Source organism: Giraffa tippelskirchi, chromosome 1 (assembly GCF_054371585.1).
Source record: "Giraffa tippelskirchi isolate mGirTip1 chromosome 1, T2T-mGirTip1v1.2.pri, whole genome shotgun sequence".
Taxonomy (NCBI): domain Eukaryota; kingdom Metazoa; phylum Chordata; class Mammalia; order Artiodactyla; family Giraffidae; genus Giraffa; species Giraffa tippelskirchi.
The window spans coordinates 110644534-110661229 of record NC_137275.1 but is presented as its reverse complement, the minus strand read 5'-3'; the positions used below and the strand labels follow the sequence as shown (position 1 = coordinate 110661229).

Here is a 16696-nt window from a genome sequence, read left to right as displayed (position 1 = left end):
CCCCGCCCCACCAGGCACCAGTGTGCAAGCGGCTCCTCAGGGGTCTCAGAGGGAGGGGGCGCCATCCTATAAGTTGTTGTTCAGTCGCTCAGTCACGTTTGACTCTTTGCGACCCCATGGACTACAGCAGGCCAGGCTTCCTTGTCCTTCACCAACTCCTGGAGCTTGCTCAACCTCACGTCCATCGAGTTGCTGATGCCATCCAACCATCGCATCCTCTGTCGTCCCCTTCTCCTCCTGCTTTCAATCTTTCCCAGCATCAGGGTCTTTTTCAATATGTTGACTCTTTGCATCAGGTAGCCAAAGTATTGGAGCTTCAGCTTCAGCATCAGCCCTTCCAATGAATATTCAAGGTTGATTTCCTTTAGGATTGACTAGTTTGATCTCCGTGCTGTCCAAGGGACTCTTGAGAGTCTTCTCCAGCACCACAGTTCAAAAGCATCAATTCTTCAGTACTGAGCCTTCTTTATGGTCCAGCTCTCACATCATAATAAGTGCTGTCAAACCTCCCACAATCTTCTGTGCTAGAATCCATCTTGGCTAAAAGATGAGCATGTATATGGGGAGGGCCCTGGGACAGGTCACATGTGGGGAAAGAGGCAAGATACCTGGCCAGAGTGGAACACAGCCCTGGAAGAAGTGCCCCACATTAGTGATTTAAATCCCGTCTCTGGCACACTCCTCACTAGGGACGTTGCCTGCTGTCTTCTCTGGGTCTGTGTGTCCGCTTTGCTCCTGCTCTACATGAACTGCTTCTTTGTTCCCTTTGCATGAACTGTGCTGCCAATAACCTCTGTGCCTGCTTCACTCCATTTCTGCGGGGAATTCTTTCTCCAAAACAGAGAGGGACCCTGGTGGTCTCACCTGCTGTCAGCAGGACCAGAGCAGTGACTTTCCTCTCAACGCACATTGTAAATCATTCAGAGCCGTGTGGTGAGAAGGACATGGGGTCTGTTCAAACTGGATCCGTGTGGAGATCAGGGAAGCCTTTTGCTGGTGGGGTAGGAGGGGGATGGAAGAAAGGCCACATTCTCTCCTCCCCTCTATTTGTATTGAATCTTTTAAAAGAAAAGTCTGTAGCAGCAGGAGAGGGGGAGACGGAAGGCACCTCGGCCACGGCAGGGGTACCCTGAAACTTCCACTCACGTTGGGCCTTCTCCCTCCACTGGGAGCACCAGGGGACGAGCTGGCCCACTGGCCTTGGCCCCTGCACCGTGGGCTCTCCCTACCTGCAGTGTGGCACCCACAGCACTCACTCACTCTCCAACACAACTCTCTTCCAGGCTGTGACAAGGACCTGCTGATCGACATCCTGACCCAGCGCTGCAACGCCCAGAGGCTGCTCATCGCTGAGGCTTACCTGGGTGCCTTCGGCCGGGTGAGTCCCCCCAACCCCTCCCGTTTCCAGGCAAACTTCTGAGACACCTCCGCACAGGGTCTGGGCTCTCCAGTCTCTGATCACAAAGGTGTCCGACTTCACTGAACATTCGAGACAGTTCCTCTACCTCAAACGTGTTGCACAGGATGTGGGAAAGAGACACATCAGAAGTGCCGGCACATGATGTGTGACCCCACCAGCCCTTTCTTAGAAATCATTCAGCTTCATAAAGTACAAGCTCTCACAGCCCAACACTACCAACTGGTCCAATTAGGCACTGCCTGGGAACACCCCATGTTCAGCTCCAGGGAAGGCACATAGAGCTAATGATCCAGGCCCAGAAATAAGATCTTTTCCTGCAGTTCTCCTGAGGTCCTCACCCACATCTCTATCCAAGTGGCTTCCCCACTAGCTTTTCCTCCCAAAGCTGCAGTTAGAGACCATTAGAAAAGAATGGTGCTCAAAAATAATTTCAGGCAATAGAACCGTCCAGAGTACTTTACGGAATCATGCACTGGTTACAAAGCAGGTGCCATTAAGGATTTCTCTCCTCTTTTGTGCACTTAAACCACAGATTAAGAATGAAAACTCTTCAGTCCAAAAGGACCTGGAATAGCAATTACTTTTTGTCACCTGACCATTATCGATGAAATACCACCATAACTCTTTCTCTGTAAGACTAGTTCTTAAAGATTTACTCCATCTCCAAACCTCAGGCTCTGAACAACCACAGTACACAAAACAAAGGTGTTCTCTGCTTTGGAATGAATGACATCTAAAAGGCCACCACTGCTCATGAAATTAGCTGAATTAAACCGTAGTAGGAAACCAGTTGTTGTTTTTCTTCCAGGTAAAACTGCTCCTTTTCTTATGTTCCTGTGACACCCGGAGTAGTTTTCCTTTGAAAGAGAACGTAAAAGCTACACAAGCAGCACTGTGTACAATAGCCAGGACATGGAAGCAACCTAGATGTTCATCAGCAGACGAACAGATAAGGAAGCTGTGCTACATATACACAATGGAATATTACTCAGCCATTAAAAAGAATGCCTTTGAATCAGTTCTATTGAGATGGATGAAACTGGAGCCCATTATACAGAGTGAATTGAGCCACAAAGAAAAACACCAATACAGTATACTAATGCATATATATGGAATTTGAAATATGGTAACGATAACCCTATATGCGAGACAGAATAAGAGACACAGATGCATAGAACAGTCTTATGGACTCTGAGGGACAAGGTGAGGGTGGGACGTTCTGAGAGAATAGCACTGAAACATGTATATTATCATATGTGAAACAGAACACCATTCCAGGTTCAATGCATGAGACAAATGCTCAGGGCTGGGGCAATGGGATGACCCAGAGGGATGGGATGGGGAGGGAGGTGGGAGGGGGGTTCAGGATGGGGAACACATGTAAACCCATGGCTGATTCATGTCAATGTATGGCAAAAACCACTACAATATTGTAAAGTAATTAGCCCCCAACTAAAATAAATAAATTTATTAAAAAAAAAAAAGGTATACAAGTTGCAGCATCAGTCACCCAATATTGCTGCAATATGCATACTGCCGTAAGAGAGGTCATTTTCAGTAAGTTCATATCCCAAAAGTTTACGTACATCTGTGCCTTTCGTAGATGAGGTTAACTTGAGTAAAAGCAATACTTTATCACTTTCTACAAAATGGCCCTAAAACAGACCGAGAAAAAAAACTAAGAAACGAGGTGTTTGCACCTTCTTAGACACCAGATCCTCCAGGGAAGAGGCCTTACCACACGCCCAAGGTCTCAGAGTGGTCAGACCCCCTGTGCTAGCGTCCCAGGCCTCCAGAGAGCTTGAGGACCCTCAGAGGAGCCTAGTGGGGCCCCTCGGCTCTCAGATCCCATCAGGTCAGTTAGTCAGTCTCCTAGTCACTTTTACTGCCACGGGTCCCTGGCTCACACGGTTCTGATTTGGGCATCGCCACGTGGTATCCAGATGGATGTGGAAATGGTGCCCCGCCCCAAGCTGCTGCCCCAGGACCTTACCCTGGCTATCCCTAAACTGAAGGCAGGAGGAGTCCAAACCTAAAACTCTACTGTCCCGCTTTAATACCAGAGCATTAATCTCGATCCCCCCGCAAAATACCCATCTGTGCACCAAATTCAATCCATCCTCCCACCCCTCTCACCAAGTCCACAGCATCTGCACTCTGACCCTCAAGCTGGGCTGGCCACCTCCTGCTCTGCCCACTGCATCAAGAGGAGGCCCTGCAGGTCTGCAAACTGAGCGGCCAGGACTCCGTGCACTCTCCCCGGGACCTACACACTCAGGCCACCGCAGACACACACCCCCGAGACTGCTATACCACATCCTCTGCTGCCGGCGCACAGGCCTGGCTCTCTGCCCCTCCCTCCACGCCAGGTGTGCGGACTGACCTTACCTCCCGCCCCTCAGCCTTCACCTCCTGGAGTCAGGGACCGGGTCCAGCCAGGGTCTGATACAGAACAGGAACTGCATTCACAGAAGTCCACTCTGCCTGTAAATACAAAGGAGGAAAAAAAATCCCATTAGGGTACACTTAACAGGGAAAAAAAAAACACCGACAAACTGCCTAAATTTCCCTTTTCCTTCATTTCTTCCTCTGGCTGCCCCCCAGTCAGCTTGCTGGACCTTGGGGATGGCTTCCTGACCTCCCCCACTGCTCACGTTCAGAATGACTTCTTCCACCTGGACAAGGCCAGCTTTCCCTTCCTGTGGGAGAGCTGATAGATTTCCTGTATGCCAACCATTGATTTTTATGAACATGAGTAAGAAAGATGAGAGGAAATTACTCTCTTAGCTGCTGAATAAGGTACAGTTCTGGGCACATTTCACAAATACTTCTTACTATTTGATAGTTTACGATAGACGAGCTGCTGACACTAGTCCCGAGACACACGAGAGGAGCCTTGGAACACCACTGACACACTGGTCAGCGTAAGGGATGCGGTCACTCCAGACCTTGACCCAGAGCAGTTCTCCCCAGTACAGTGGAACCTGGGACCCAAGATGCCCCTGGGCTGGGGAGGTCTGTCCCAGCTGAAGGGCTGGGCAATCTGACAGTGGTTCCTAGAGGAGGCAAATTCACCTGAAGTAATATTCTAGAATACAAACTGGCGCAGCCACTATGCAGAGCAGTATGGAGATTCCTTAAACAAACAGTTATCATATGATCCAGTAATCCCACTCCTGGGCATACATCTGGAGAAAACTCTAATTTGAAAAGCTACATGCATCCCAGTGTCCATAGCAGCATACAATAGCCAAGATGTGACTTTTATATCTAAGACAACCTAAATGTCCAATGACAGAAGGATGGATAAAGAAGATGTGATATGTACATATGTACAATGGAATATTGCTCAGCCATAAAAAAAAATGAAATAAAGCCATTTGGAGCAACATGGATGGACTTAGAGATATTATCATACCAAAAGAAGTAACAGAGAAAGAGAAATACCATATGATATCACTTAAACATAGAATCCTTAAAAGTAATACAGATGAATCTACATAGAAAACAGAAACAGACTCACAGACATAGAAAACAAACATATGGTATCAAAGGGGAAAGGTGCGGGGGATAAATTAGGAGTCTGGGATTAACAGATAGATCCCACTGTAAATAAAACCGATAAACAACACCGGTTTACTGTATAGCACAGGGAACTCTATTGAATATCTTGCAGCAACCTATAACGGATCACCCTGCTTTATACCTGAAACTAATACAACATTGTAAATCAACTACATGTCAATATAAGTAAATACATTTTTTAAACATTTACTTACCACTGCACAGTGACAAAGCAGTTTGCACAAGTGTTTTTCTAATGTAACATAAAATTTCCCGAGGGTTTACACGATGACTATTGGGGTGGGCAGAATTAAGACAACTTCTAAGTCACACTTGGTACAGGTCTACAACATGGCTTCAAGAGCAAGTATTTTTTTTTACAACAGCAGGAAAAGTGATAGAAGTTAAAAACATATTCCAACAAGCAGAGTGCTGGCCATCCTGTGTCTTGCCCTGAGCGCACACAGTTAGGTAAAGGTGAAAGGAAGAAAGAAAAGGGAACCACCATGTCACTTTTAGTTTAAGTAGAGCTGTCGGAGCTGCTGCGACACGGCCCACCTGCAGCTCCAACAGATCCACTTGAAGGGCATCCACTCATCAGCCTAGTTTAGGCCCAGGCTGTGAGGCCCAAGGAGTCCCTTTGGGGCGAGTCTTTGGCAAACAGGAAAGAGCAGCAGGCAGGCTGCGGAAAGGCACCCTGTGAAGACTGCATCTGCAACGCTGTGTCTGTCCCTCCGGAGAGCATTTAAAACACTGACTAGACAACGCAGGTGAAGGCTCTGCTCTGAACTTGAGAAGTTTGGCTACTTCAACATGTTACTCAATATCTGTTTTCCCTAATGAAAGTACTGTCTTCTGATGTCCTGAAAAACAAGCCACCACTACAGCGAGCTTCCCAGGTGGTGCTAGTGGCAAAGAACCCGCCTGCCAATGCAGGAGACTTCAGAGATGCGGGTTCAATCCCTGGGTCAGGAAGATCCCCTGGAGAAGGAAAGGGCAACCCCCTCCAGTATTCTTGCCTGGGAAATGCCAAGGACAGGGAAGCCTGGCGGGCTACAGTCCATAGGTCACAAAGAGTCAGACAGGACTGAAGCAACACACACACACGCACGCGTATCATGTTAGAATGAACTAGTGCTCTGGAGAAAAGATCAAGCCGGGCGAGAAACAGTACTGGGGCCGGGGCATACTGTCAACGGTGATGAGAGCAGGCTCTATGAAGTAGGCAGCCAGCACAGACAACAAAAGAACATGCAGGTAACAGGAATGGGAAGCTGGGGCCCTGAGGGAGGGGCCTGCAGACCCAGGAGCTGCAGGAAGCCGGCGGCGGGGTGGAACGGATAGGGAGCAGGGATGGCAGCGGCCGGAGGTGAGGGCAGGGATGTGTCCACCGCGGGCCCATCCAGCGCCCTGGAGACCGTCACACAGAACACCTGCATCTTTGCTGTATTCTGAGCTGAGCTGCACAAACGTAGCTGTAATTCGTCCTGGCGTTTGGAGTGGGGAAGGGCCTTTCTGCAGAGAAGTGACTAGCTGATGTGCATGTTCCAGGGTCACCTGCCAGGTGCGCTGGGAGGGCAAACGGGAGGGCAGAACGGGGCGCTCTGGAGGCCTGGGCACTGACCGCAGGAGCGATGACCACGAAAGGCCGAGGCTGCAGCAGTAACTGGGCATGAAATCGTCAATTTGGGGATGCATTCGTAAGTTAGAGACCATGGAATCACTGACAACTGGATACTGGAAAGGCTGTGAGATATATAAGGGAACAGACAACTAATGAGGTGGAGAGAAAGAAAAAAGAGGGGAGAGAGGACACAGCTAGTACCCACCATTTTAAACCTACAGCAAATTACCTAATATATTTTGGGAAAAAAGACATTTTCAGTGCCTCATAGCAGCCAGAAAACATGTTAAGGACTTCACCTGAGCAAACATTGTCTAGAAAGCTCAACGCTGAGGTGGGAGCCGTCCTCACTGTACAGACCAGACGGGGCACACAGGTGAGTCGCCCACTTCGCAGCTGACGCTCGGCCCGGGCTGAACCCGGGCCACCTCCCGCCCGGGCGCCACCGGCAGTCTTTTTCACCGCAGTGCTCCAGCTTCCTCTAGGTCCCTTATCAAATCCGTGTGCTATAGCCACGCGCACACACGCACCCGCGCACCCCCGCGCTCCGGCGCGCAGCTCCCCAGCGCCATCTTGCGGCCGCGCCGAACCTCACCGGGCAGTGGAACCGGCGCAGGTGTTCCGGGTCAGAGCCCACAGCGATCACAGGTGAAGTAAGGGGAAGATGCTGTTACGAATGTTCGGGAGGGATAGGGACCCCAGAAGTGACTGAAGATCAAATGGAGGATTTTGCCATGCCCAAGCCATTGCCTGTATGTTTTACGTTTAATCAGTAACTTCAGGGCTTTCTCCTCCCACGTTCATTCCTTCATTCTTCAACTTGTTACAGGTTCATTTATACCGGGTATACACCATAAACTCTGCACATCTGACCACTCAGCACTCGGCCAAATTTGGCAACATTTGTGATAAAGCCGTTTCTTGTTGTTTAGTCGCTCAGTCATGTCCAACTCTTTGCTACCCCATGGACCGTAGCCCGCCAGGCTCCTCTGTCCTTAGGCTTTCCCAGGCAAGAAGACTGGAGTGGGTTGCCATTTCCTTCTCCGGGGGCAATTTCTCAACCCAGGGATCAACCCCACCTCTCCTGCATTGCCAGGAAGATTCTGTACCGCTGAGCCACCTGAGAAGCCTGAGACAGACTTGGGGAGGGGGGCAAACATTCCTGTAATATGGTCATTCATCCAGTGCAATAAACTCAGGGGTGGAGCTGCAGTGCCAAAGAAACAATCAGCTGCCCTGAGGGCCAGAGGAAGGCTCGCAAAGAATTGCTGATTCTAACGTTTCGGTCTGCCGCCCTTTAAACCGAGGCACAGCACTGGATTTCATTTTTTTTTTTTTATTGGAGTATTAGGGCAATAATAGTTGCATAAATTGAGAAGTCTTCTTTCACCCTCTGCTTTCTACACAATACTGTGTAGAGATGATTTTACTTCTACATTAAAATGTGTCATAGATGTTATGAAGTGACTCCACTTGGGTCTAGAGATTAAAGAGGGTGGATTACTTGTGAATCTGGTTTGGTTTTGTTTTTCGTTAATATAAGGAAATTTAGATTGAGTTGGAAATTCTCCTTGTCCTATTTTGGTAATATGTGGCTGTCAACAAATTTATACTTTTCAACTAAATTTTCAACTATAGTGGTGTATCTTTATGTTTTTCTCCAGATATATGCCCAGGAGTGGGATCGCAGGGTCATATGGTAGTTGTATGTTTAGTTTTCTGAGGAGCTTCCATGCTGTTCTCTGTAGACGCTGCACCATTCCTATTCCCATCAGGAGTGCAGAAGGGAACTGAGCCTCAGCTCTGCTCTCCTGTCTGTGACACAGCCACAGGCGGTCCCTAGGGATGCAGCAGCCAGGTGACAGGAATGACCTACAGATGCTGAGTATTTCAGGCTTTATGATGATGGCATAATTCAAAAAGACACGCGCACCCCAGTGTTCACAATAGCCAGGACGTGGAAGCAACCTAGGTGTCCATGGACAGAGGAGTGGATAAAGATGCGGAATGTGTCTGTGGTATGCGTATGGAACATTGCTCAGCCATAAACAGCAATGACATCATGCCACTTGCAGCAACATAGAGAGACCCGGAGAACATTACGCTTAGTGAAACCAGTCAGATAGAGAAAGACAGACACTGTATGATATCACTTATATGTACAATCTGAAATATGACACAAATGAACTTATCTACAAACCAGAAATAGACTCATACACACGGAGAACAGACTCACACTCATGGAGAACAGACTCACATGCACAGAAAAGAGACTCACGGACACAGAGAACAGACTCACGGGCACGGAGATCAGACTCACACGAATGGAGAACAGACTCACATGCACGGAGAACAGGGGGGGATAAATTAGCAGGATGGGATTAACATAAACACATCACTATATATAAAATAGGTAAACAACAAGGACCTACTGTATAGCACAGGGAAATTTAGTCAATATTTTGTAATAACCTAAGAGATAGATTATGAGAAAGAACATATAAACATATATATATATATATATATCTCTGAATCACCTGAAACTAACACAACATTGTAAATAAATTATATTTCAACTAAAAATATATATAGTGGTATAAATGTGTTCATAATATTCTTTTTTCCTTTAATATCTGTAGTATTTGTGTATGCTTTTTTTTTGTTTTATATGTATATGCTACTCTTACATTGCCAATATTTTTGCATTTTCTTTTTTCTTTTCAGTCTAATTAGAATTTTATTAACATTCAGAAATTAGGTTTTGATTTCATTGACAGTTTAAGTATTTATTAATTTTCTATTTCATTGAATTATGATCGTATTCTCATTTCCTCCCTTTTTTAAAATTTAAAATATATGAATATATGTTTCATACATGTGTAATACAGTTACAGTAATCCATCACAGTCTGCACTCCACCCTGTCATTTCCTCCCTTCTTATACTGGATTTAATATATTCTTCTCTTTCTAGTTTTGAGGTGGAAGATTAGGTCATTGACTGACTGTTTCTCTTCTAATATAAATATTTAAAGCTAAAATGGATGTTCAATTACTGTCTCAGCTGCATGTCACATATTTTGACGTGTTACATTTTCAGGTTCACTAAATAAAGTATCTGGGATTGCCCAGATCCATCTTTATTATTAGTTCGCAGTTGATTTTGCTGCAGTGGGAGAGTAAACTCACCCGAGAGACAAGTCATGAGCCGTGCCGCAGGAAACGTGTCACCCTCATGCTGTTCTGACTATGCAAAGTCCTCGCTGTCGGAAGGATGCCCACCGCCACCGAGAGGGAGGGCGATGTGAGGGATTAGCTACATGACTGTGAGGTGGACAGGCCACAATCCACAGGGCAGGCCAGCCGAGACGCAGGCCAACTGGAGGCTCAGAGGGGGTAGGAGCCCGGTGTCAAGGATCAGCTGCTGGCAGAACTCTTGAGGGAAAGTCTTCAGCTGACTGAAGGAGCCTCACCCACACTGTGGAGGGCAATTCGCTTGACTTGAAGTCCACTGATTTAAACGTAAATCATCTAAAAACACCTTCACAGAAACATCTAGAACAATGTTAATGGCCCAGCAAAAGTGAATAAAGTTAACTATCAGAAGTGACTTCTGAACGCCCATCCCAAAGCAACTTCTCCCTTGTCTGACTGTCTTGTGTCCCTAGGCCTGTAAGGCCATTCTCATCTCTTATCTGAATTTTTAGAACCCTCTTGAACTACTGTTTAGGATCTTATGATGTGAAAAATGATGACCAGAGCCTTCCAAAGCATTAGCTCGCATTTTCACTCGCATTATGTCTGGGATGTTTATGGATGTGGATCCTCTTGAAAACAGAGATCGTGTGTTGTTTTTCTCCAGCTCCTACCATCTTGTCTGAGAAAAAGTAGAAATAAAAACCCACTGACTCCACTGCTGCCTTTCCTTCAAAACGATGTGCTGAGCTCATGTGGGCAGGAGAACAAAGTCTTCACAAGCTCATGTGTTCACAACGGCTTTATCATTGCTTTTGCCTGCCTCCTGACAGCACACCAGGACAGTCTGTTACAGAAATTAGAAACAGTTGATGGCAAAAGATGAGGGAATTGACTGGAATACCAGCTCCATGAGGAGGCGATCTTATAAGTCTTATATATACTCCAAGACCAGCCACAACTCCAGACATTAGACAAACTGCCTTGACCTGAGCAAACATTCTCTGTGTTGCCAATTAACACCTTGTGGCTGATGCCTTTTTTGCTAAAAAAGAAACACAGGAAATATACTGCCAGATTATAGCAAATAAAATGAAAATTATGACAATTTTGTTTTGTACTGTAACAAAGCTTATTGTGCCTTATTGAATTATCTTAGTGAATCATCTCATAACTAAACTGTTGCATATTTTAACATATAACTGAATATATACTGTACATTTTAACAAGAAATGGTACATTTAAAAAATCTTTCAGATGTCTTTATAACCCTAGAAAACATAAATTGTGCATATTTTTTGTTTTTAAACATCTACTCTATATGAGTGAAATGAAAACTAAAGGAAAACCATCAGTTTCACGCCTTTATACCTGTATTTCAAGGGCTAAAATCTAGCATGCTTGTTTTTCTTTTTCAGGTGACTATTTGAAGAAAGTTCCAAGACTGCTTACTTAACTCATTTACACAAGCTTTTTGGCAACAGTATAACCGGAACTCTTTACTAAAAGACACTGCTATAATGATAAAATGCATATTTTCTTTAAGGACTAATATTTCATTAATTCCACACAAAACTATTATACTCCCTACTGAAATGCTTTCAGTTTCAACTTTTATTTATTTTAAGCTTTTCAGATTTTAACTTTCATTTATAGGCTCAGAAGAGGGGTTGTGTTGGGATTAAAGAAGGATCATGGTTCTGTGATTGTGTAACTAGAATATCCATACAGATGACGTCTGGTGTGGAGGTATGACCACATCACTCATTTTCAAACCCTCAAGTCCATCCTCTCATGTAACCCATGTACACACGTGTGAATCCAAACCAAACTAGCTATCATGTGAAGGGGCAAGGAGAAGGGAATCCTGCTAGAAGACTTTCTGCAATTATCCCATTTTCCCCGCAAACTTGGGAAGTGGTGTAATGCAAGTACTTGCTTTCCCTGCACAGGACCTGGTTGGGGACTTGAAGAAGAAGCTTTCCAATCACTTCAAGGACGTCATGGTCGGCCTCATGTACCCCCCACCCTCATATGATGCCCACGAGCTGTGGCACGCCATGAAGGTAGAGCGGGTCACCCAGTGATATACTGCCACGTGTGATCGGCGGCGGAGGGGGACATGTCAGCAAAGAAGAAATGAGAGAAATGCTTGGGGTGAGGGGGTTGTCATGAAAGGGGGGCCTCCGTAGCCCAGCGGCAGGGTCACTTGACTCTTCTTTTGAGCAAACTCAGATCCACGACCCGGCCCTGTGCAGAGCTGCCAAGACGAAAGAGGAAATGAGCTGCTTTGGGGGCTGTTTGCATTTGTCTCTGTCCCAGTATGGCTTTCGGCTTCCCTGATGGCTCAGTGGTAAAGAATTCACCTGCCAATGAGGCAGGCGCATGTTCGATTTCTGGATCAGGAAGAACTCCTGGAGGAGGGCATGGCAATCCACTCCAGTATTCTTGCCTGGAGAATCCCATAGACAGAGGAGCCTGGCGGGCTACAGTACCTGGGGTCACAAAAAGTAGGACACAACTCGGTGACTAAACAGCAGCATCAGCCCGTTTGTCTTCCTCTGTTAAGTGGAAATGTTAGCATTCTTGTGAATCTCTGTAAACTATTGTATCAATTGGGCTCATAAAGGAATGAGTCAGTAATGCTGAGGCAGAGACAAAACATAGATGACATCTATATTTTTGCAACCCTAAATTAGTCCTTTACCAAAACTACTGCTCAAATGTAGCAAAATCTTGCTTCTAAAGGATCAGAACAATTCTTTCTTACAGGCAAGTCATGAAAGAAACTGACTACAGATTTGTCAGAGGTTTGTTGGCTAGGGAAGGGGGACAGATGACTTTCCAGATCTTTCCAAATGCTGAATGAAACACCAGCAGAGACGCTGCAATCACTCCAGGGGGATGCCTGCCAATGACCTGATTTCCCCCATCTGGAAACAACACGAAAAGGGAAAGGAAGACAATTAGGGAACCTGGCTCATGGCCATCGTATTCACAAATCAGCACTGTGGTTTGTTTTAGTCGCTAACTCATGTCCGATTCTTTGTGACCCCATGGACTGTAGCCTCCAAGCTCCTCTGCCCATGTGATTTCCCAGGCAAGAATACTGGAATGGGTTGCTATTTTCTTCTCCAAGGGATCCTCCCCGCCCAGGGATCAAGCCAGCGTGTCTTCCTTGGCAGGCAGTTTCTTTACCGCTAAGCCACCAGGGCGGAGAAGGCAATGGCACCCCACTCCAGTACTCTTGCCTGGAAAATCTCATGGACGGAGGAGCCTGGTAGGCTGCAGTCCATGGGGTCGCACAGAGTCGGACACGACTGAAGCAACTTAGCAAGCCACCAAGGAAGATCTGTAGATCAGCACAGGCCTTATATAAAACAAGAATTTCAACTAACGTCTTTTTAAGTGTTGCATATGTCAGTCCGTACCTCTTGCAAAATGATGTAACTAAAAGCCTAAGGAGAAAGTCCCGGGATGCAGGCGGGCGCCCACGGTGTTCTCACCGCAGGAGCCGAGCACGGTGCAGACAGGCCTAGTATTGCAGAGCAAACGTGACAGAACAGCCTTTTTGAGGGTGCCTTGAAGTTCCCGGTCAGTGTGGGAGCCCTCCCTGGGCGCGGGGCCCCAGGGGCCATGGCCCCTGAAAAATGACCTCCCAGCCAGTGCTTCCCAGCCCGGGGTGACACTCAGCCCGAAGTTGGCAGGGGAGGCTATCTTCCTTGGAGGCCGGAAAGGCAGCCCGACAGAGTGGGTTTTCAGTCCTCCCTCGCCCAGCAAGTGTGGGGCTCCTCAGATCCCAGACCTCCGGGCCTCCTCCCAGGGTCTCAATTCGCGAGTCAGGCCCGGGTGACTGCCTGCACTCTGGGAGCCTTGCAAAGATAGTCCTAGGGCAACGCGTCCTCCCATGGGGCAGGAGGCCAGGTGAGTATGGCGGAGAGGTCCGTGTGCCATGCCGGTGTCCCCTGGCCAAGGCCAGCCCGCACTTCCCAGGGGCCCCCGGCGAGGGGTGGCGGGCCTACCCCGGCCCTGTCCAACGCCGCTGAGGGGAGCAAAGCTAGCTCCGGCAGACGAAAGCAAACAGCCACGGGATGGCTCCAAAGGCATTGCTGGGCCGCTCCGCGTGTGGCCTTCCCAGGAGAAAAATGCCGGTTGGGGCCCCTAGGCCCACGGTGTTCTCCCTGCAGGAGCCGAGCACGGTGCAGACAGGCCTAGTCTCGCGAGCTCCCTCCCACAGAGCAAACGTGACAGAACAGCCGTGTGGAGGGCGCCTTGACGTTCCCAGGCAGTGTGGGAGCTCTCCCTGGGCGCGGGGCCCCCTGGGCAATGGCCTCTGAAAAATGACCTCCCAGCCAGCGCTTCCCAGCCCAGGATGACTCTCAGCCCAAACGCGGTAGGGGAGGCTATCGTCCTTGGAGGCAGGAAAGGCAGCCCCAGAGAGTGGCTTTTCAGTCCTCCCTCGCACAGAAAGTCTGGGGCTCCTCAGACGCCAGACCTCCGGGCCTGCTCCCTGGGCCTCAATTCCCGAGTCCAGCCCGGGTGTCCGCCCGCACTCTGGAAGGCTTACAAAGACATTCCTAGGACATCAATAACGCCCTGGCTTTGAGGTTGGACTTGAAAAATGCTGATGGGTTTCAGGTACAGGGAAACATGTTGGCGCACAAGCTGCTCTTTTCCATTTCCTGGAATCCCTGGCTCAGATCCCAACGCCATCAGAGGGACAGAGGAGTGGGGGGTGGGCAGAAGAGGCGCTCCTGCAGAAGGCAGGCCTGGGCTGCCTGCCTCCAGGACCTTCCCCCACCGTTTCCATCCTATCTGCTGTCCCAGGGGTCTCTGACATGACCCCCTCCTGGACCCTCATGTGTGAAACTGACTTCGGGGGCCGTCTTCTGGATCAAGCTGTCAGATCCTAATTTGACAACCAGGGCCCCTCCTCTGGGTGGCTGGGGAAGCAGTTTTCAAGCTGAGCTCCCCTGGGATCACAGTGCCTGGCGGGGGGCGGGGGCCAGTGGGTCACCTGTGAGCACAGCCCGTCGGCCGGGCTCAGCCTCCATCCGCCCCACACACGGAGCCATGAGCACGTTTCTTCCAGGCCCGCCCCTCCCCCTCCACTGGGTTCCTGGCCCGGGGCACCCAGCGGGGTGTGCGGGCCTCTGTCTGGGGTACCTCAGGGGCACTGGACAGGGGATCGGGGACTTGAGTGGACACTGGGGAGGGGCCTTCCTTGGGGACGTTTCTGACGGCTCCTGGGAAACAGGACTGCACGCTCCTCACACCTCCAAGCGTGGACCAGGCTCAGCAGTTTATACACCCTGGGAGCAGGTGAGAAGCGCAGTGTGGGGCCCACCTGGACCTGCTGAGTCAGAACCTGCGTATTGACGACCTCAGGGGCTTCCATGCACACCCCGGGACCCTGCACCGAGGCAGCCAGCTCAAAGCTTGGTTCCCACCAGACCACCTGCCCCGCTCAGCCTTCCAACCACGAGCCATGCCTCCCCCACCCATGGCTGTACTTCGAGGGGTCCTGCGTGAACTCCCCCCACTCCTGGGATAACCGCTCATGTGTAAAGGCCCAGCTTTGTGGATGGGTGAATGGTGCCCTCCAAAAGAGACACCCACATCCCAACTCCTCATATTTGCGAGGGGGGCTTTATTCGGAAATGGGGTCTTTGCAGATGAAATCAAGTTAGATAAGGTTATAGAGGATTAGCTGGGCCTTATGCAGAATGCTGGGTGTCTTTATAAGAAGAGGAAGGACACACAGAGAGGAGGAGGCCATGTGAGTAGGAAGCGGAGGCTGGGGGCACGTGGCCCCAAACCCAAGAACACCTGGAGCCCCAGAAACTGGAAGAGCTGGAAGTGACGCTCCCCCAGAGCCCGGGTCGGGGGGCCCGGTCCTGCTGACGCCTTGGAATTTAGTAAATCGGAAAGATAACCCTGTATGCAAGACAACAAAAGAGACACAGATATATAGAACAGTATCATGGACTCTATGGGAGAGGGCGAGGGCGGGATGATATGGGAGAATGGCACTGATGCATGTCAATTATCATATGTGAAACGAATCGCCAGTCCAGGTTCGACGCATGATACAGGGTGCTCGGGGCCGGTGCGCCGGGATGACCTGGAGGGATGGGATGGGGAGGGGGCTGGGAGGGGGGTTTCGGAAGGGGAACACATGTACACCCATGGTGGATTCATGTCAATGTATGGCAAAACAAATACAGTATTGTAAAGTTAAAAGATAGATAAATAACCTAATTTAATAAAAATAAAGAAAATACAATAAACTTCTGGTCCCAGAACTGGGAGAGAATCGATTAGTATTGTTTTAAGCCTCCCCCACCCCCAGCCCCCAGGTTGTGGTCGTCAGTATCAGAAGCCCCATCTGGGACTCCCAATATTCTGTGTCCTTAAGATCTACCAGCTCAGTTCAATTCCAGAAAAATAAACGACCCAATCAAAAAGTGGGCCAAAGAACTAAACAGACATTTCTCCAAAGAAGACATACAGATGGCTAACAAACACATGAAAAGATGCTCAACATCACTCATTATTAGAGAAATGCAAATGAAAACCACAATGAGGTACCATTTCACGCCAGTCAGAATGGCTGCTATCCAAAAGTCTACAAGCAATAAATGCTGGAGGGTGTTACGCTGTTGGTGGGAATGCAAACTAGTACAGCCACTATGGAGAACAGTGTGGAGACTCCTTCAACAACTGAGAATACAACTGCCATATGACCCAGCAATCCCACTGCTGGGCATACACACCGAGGAAACCAGAATTGAAAGAGACACGTGTACCCCAATGTTCAATGCAGCACTGTTTATAACAGCCAGGACATGGAAGCAATCTAGATGTCCATCACAAGACGAATGGATAAGGAAGC

General features: G+C 48.6%; 1 protein-coding gene across 2 annotated transcripts in view; it reads right to left on the bottom strand.

Moving 5' to 3' along the window:
* LOC145506257 (olfactory receptor 4A47-like) overlaps positions 1–16696 on the bottom strand; it is a 249206-nt gene that overhangs the window by 111706 nt on the left and 120804 nt on the right. The window contains exon 2 of one of the 2 annotated variants that reach the window (XM_081490463.1): positions 3804–3904. The gene's annotated coding sequence lies outside the window, so the exon portion shown is untranslated. The remainder of the gene's footprint in view (positions 1–3803; positions 3905–16696) is intronic. The other variant, XM_081490460.1, reaches the window with a different exon arrangement.